The sequence below is a fragment of the Dromiciops gliroides genome, chromosome 2 (genome assembly GCF_019393635.1).
Source record: "Dromiciops gliroides isolate mDroGli1 chromosome 2, mDroGli1.pri, whole genome shotgun sequence".
Taxonomy (NCBI): Eukaryota; Metazoa; Chordata; class Mammalia; order Microbiotheria; family Microbiotheriidae; genus Dromiciops; species Dromiciops gliroides.
Window position 1 is genome coordinate 164,554,495 of NC_057862.1, and position 4,772 is coordinate 164,559,266.

The following is a 4,772-nucleotide window of genomic DNA, read 5'->3' on the forward strand; positions in this document are numbered from 1 at the left end:
TAAATAACTAGTGGGCAAAAAAGAATTATATATCAAAGCAACCCTTGGTGATTAACCTTGTCACCCATTGCTTCAGGCAATAAACAAAAGTGGAGAAACAGTGAGTGAGTAGAATAAATTTACCAGTGTTTTCTTGAGGAGCCAGAATTCAGTCACTCTCTACTGGATTCTCTTAATTAACTGCATCTGGGAGCCAGGGAAAGGAAAAGGCCCCAAACTCTAAGAAGTGACTCAGTTTCCTTGGGGAAAGTCCTCTGATTGCTACCATTATTGTGCTCTATCTCTATTCCTTTATAGTCCCTCTCCAGAGAGGTTGGGTTTGTTTTTTTTTTAAATTCACACTATACCTGAAGCTCTCTAGTCTACAATACTGATCTCTCTTCTGGCTTGGAACAAATACAAATCCTAGAGTCTTTATCAATTTATGCTTCCTTTGAGGTACTTTGTCCTGCCTTGCCAGAAGAGCTCTTATAGAGATAAGAAATGACAAAAGAAATGTGTTCAGAAAAACCAAGGAAGACTTGTATGAACTGATGCAGAGGGAAGAGAGCAGGAATGGGAGAACAATATCAACACCATTTTAAAGGCAAACAACTTTGAAAGACTTAAGATCAAATATAATCACTGATGATGATGATACTCACCCCTTTATAAAAGAGGTGATAGATTAAAGATATAAGAGACATATTTTTTTTTAACATTCTTCAGTAGCTTTATTATCAATCTTTTTCAGGGGAGAGCGCGAATGCAGTCCCCCACTACCACAAATTATGCAGTCGAGTTTCCCGCATTTGGGGAAATCGCAGGGGTCAGCCCATCCGGAGTGCAATGGATAAGCCTCGCCCTGGGGAAACCACCTTCCTGATCATGGAATCACCCCTTCCAGGTAAGTATTAGGAGACATATTTTTAAGACATGACCAATGTAGGAATTTGTTTTGCTTGAATATTTATGTTTGTTACAAAGGTGGTATTTTCCCCCTTTTCTTTTAAATTGAGAATGGGGTGAGAGGGAAATCAATGCTCATTAATTGAAAAAGGGAAATAAAATGATAATAAAAAAGTGACTACCTGGAAATATGTATATGAATAATCACAGAATGAGGTGGGCATAACCAGAACAATTTATACAGTGACTATAACATTATATAAGAAAACAACATTGAAAAACCATAAGACATGATTAGTTCAATGACCAACCATGACTTTAGAAGACTGATAATTATGCATTTTACTATTCTTGTTTGTCATAAGAGAAGGCTTTTATTTGGGAGGGGTGGTGATATTGGTTGAAAGGAGAAAGGGGTGGTGATACTGGTTCAGAAAAAAAGAGGGAAAGAAAGAAAAATTGTGAATGATACATTTTTTAAAATACATACCCCAAACCCCCATCAATTTCCCCATAACGATAACCCTCCAGAAATTTCTCTATCCTTCTGATCATTTTAGTTCCCTGGACTATCTCATATTCTGCATTTTTCCTTCTTGATAGTTGTTAACAGAAGTACATGAAGATCTTCAGGTATGGATCCCTTGGTACCTCTGTATGGAAAGGATCCTCCACTCTTCTATCCTCTCAGTCATCCTGGCTCACAACCTAGGTGTCATCCTCAAAGCCTCATTCTCTCTAATGCCCCATATCCAATCAGCTGCCAAGTCTTTTACTTTCTACTTTAGAAATATCTCTAGCATAGATGCCTTTTTTCTCTTCTGACACTGCTAGCACCCTAGTACATGTTCCCTTCACCTCATATCTAGACTATTACAATAGCCCACTAATGGTTCCCTCTTGTTGCTGTTGTTTGTCCTTCATTCCTGAAGAAGACAATGACATCAGGGTGATATGACTTGAAAGTGAATTGGATTTAAGTGAGGGAGGGCTGTGCAAGGTCACCAACCTTACTCTCTCCTCCAGAGACATCTTGGTCCAGTGGCAAGATAAATATCAGCATGACTGGAGATGGTCCTGGATGTTTGAGGCAGTTAGGGTTAAGTGACTTGCCCAGGGTCACACAAGCTAGTAAATGTCTAAAATGAGATCTGTACTCAGGTCATCTTGACTCCAGGGCCAATGCTCTATCCACTGTACCACCTAGCTGCCCCAGTGGTTCCCTCTTACCTCCAGGATCATAGGCATTTGCATGTTGTCTCCCCCATTAGATTGTGAGTTCCTTCAGAACAGGGACTCTTGGGGGGGGGTGGACTTTCTCTGTATAATCAGTGTTTGGCACAGTGCCTGGCACAGGGTAGGTATTTAGCGAATGCTTGCTGGTTGCCACTTGAGGGAGGTATCCATTAGATCTCTTTAATAAGCACATGATGCACTTCCACCCCTATGTAGAACCTGCTGCTTTCCCCTGACCAAAAGTAAAAACTAAATACGGTAGCTTCATTGCTTCTATGAGGTAGGGATAGGGAGAGAAAAATTCAAAGAATCTTAAGAGTTGGAAGGGACATCAGAGTTAATCTCATCCAAAAGGAATCCTTTCTATAAAATCTATAATGAATTGTCATCCAAAGTATAAGAACTCCAGTGGAGAAGAGCCCAACTGATTCTGAACATAAATAAGGCATTCCCTCTTTTAGCTCCAGGCATTTGCTCTGGTCACTCACACCCCATTCCTATAATGTTCTCCTTCACTCCAACTACTGACCTCCTTGACTTCCTTTAAATCCCAACTAAAATCCTGCCTCCTATATGTCTTTCCCAATCCCTCTTAATTCTAGTGACTTCCCTCTCTTAATTATTTCCTATTTATCCTATATATAGCTTATTTTGTATGTATTTGTTTGTATGTCACCTCCCCTATTAAAATGTAAACTCCTGGAGAACAGGAACTATCTTTCACCTCTTTTTGTATCCCTAGAGTTTAGCACAATATCAGGCACATAGTAGACTTTCAATAAATATTTATTGAATTGAATAGATTCAGAAAGATAAGAATTCAAATCCAATGAGCCTGGGCAAGTCATTTAAGCACTGTTTGCCTCAGTGCCCTCATCTGTAAAATGGGGAAAATAATAAAACCTTTCTTCCAGAATTGCTATGAGAATAAAATATTATTTGTAAAGAGCTGTGTAACCCTTAATGCACTCTACAGATGCTAGCTATTATTATGTTGAGTTCAAGCTCTACCTTTGCCACTTATTAGCTACAAACTTGAACAATCTTTCTGAAGATCAATTTTCCCATCTGGCAAATGGGAATGATAATGCTTTCATTGCCTGCCTTAATAGCATTGTTGTGACAATAAAAGGAGATAATATATATATAAAACACTATGTAAAGTCAGTAATAATTGATATCCTCTATATATCATTTTGCTCATTTAACAGATGCTCCAAAGTAAACATGTGCCTATGGTTAATATTTTTACTTTATGTGAAAAAAATCAATAAAATTCTTCTTTTACACATAAAACATTCCTTGGTCAGCATTTAGAATAACTTCCTTCTTGCTTTAATTACCAAATAGACCCAAAGAAGATACTTGTTCTGAAGCAATTTGTGAAATTGTATTTATTTTCAGAAAGGGGCAGATTCAACTTCCAGCATCCATATACACTCATATAACCGTGTGAATTTATGTATAAACAAAAGTGTGTATATGTTTGTGTTTAACACAATGTAGCTGGTTCTTAATAAATGCTAGTTAACTGTGCATTATATATGATATGTATGAATATCTATCCACTCTGTTGTTTAAAAATCTAAATGTGGGTTCTAATCTGCCCCCGCCCAGTTTGGGGAGGAAACTGGCTAAAATCACTGATAAATTTACCAAGAGTTTAGGCTTTTAAGGGTTTATTAAAAGATATGATAGTGAAGAGAGAGAAAGATTGAGAACAGATTCCTTACAATATGAAAATCCTAGCTTTCCTAACAGCCCATGTGAAGTGCTACCACCACCCGATATCTCAAACCAAAAGAGGCAGAGGCTGTTCGTCAGCTTCCACTTCCTACTTCCTGTCCTCCTCCCAGAAATGGGAGGTTCTTCAAGTTGATTGGCTGAGAGCAGTCTCCTGTTGATGTTGTCCTCAGCCTCTAAGAACACTTGATGTCGCAGTCCATAGCCTCTGAGAACACACTGACCTCAGTGTTGGCTAGTGGCTAAAATCTAATCACCCTTAAGTGGGTACTCAGTAGTTCCTCATTCACACCCAATTCAAATGCTACTAAGTCAATCAAGTCGGACCCCTGGATGTCTACCAAATTCCATTATCTTAACACACTACCTATGTATACACAGATGTTATGTTTATATATTTATATGTGTCTATATATACATATATAAATACACACACAAGGGGCAGCTAGGTGGCACAGTGAATAAAGCACCAGCCCTGGATTCAGGAGGACTCAAATCCAGGCTCAGACACTTGACACTTACTAGCTGTGTGACCTTGAGCAAGTCACTTAACCCTCATTGCCCCTGAAAAAAAAAAGAAGAAAATAAATAAATACACACACACATATGTGTGTGTGTGTGTATCAAGTGCATGAACCTATAGCTTGTCTTTGCAAAACAATGTCTTGTTGACATGAAAAGTGACGTTTTCCATTAGTACTTCATCATACTAGAGGTAAGATGACATAATAAATCCTCCCTGTTTGACACTAGCCTAATGTACTCTAAGTTAATGTTCCTCCATGTTTTAATATGATGACATCTGTCCAGGGTAGTTTTAAGCACTAATTATGCAAGGCTGGTGGGCTGGTAGGGGACAAGGACTTATTCTTGACTGGGGGACATAGTGATATTTGTAGCTGGAT

The 4,772-nt window shown here is 38.5% G+C and overlaps 1 non-coding gene across 1 annotated transcript; it reads right to left on the reverse strand.

Annotated features, from left to right (window-relative positions):
* Window positions 1-730: 730 nt before the first annotated feature.
* Window positions 731-894, reverse strand: LOC122745001. Its single transcript, XR_006355314.1, has one exon. It is a non-coding gene; the product is annotated as a U1 spliceosomal RNA (small nuclear RNA).
* Between the last annotated feature and the right edge of the window lie 3,878 nt (window positions 895-4,772).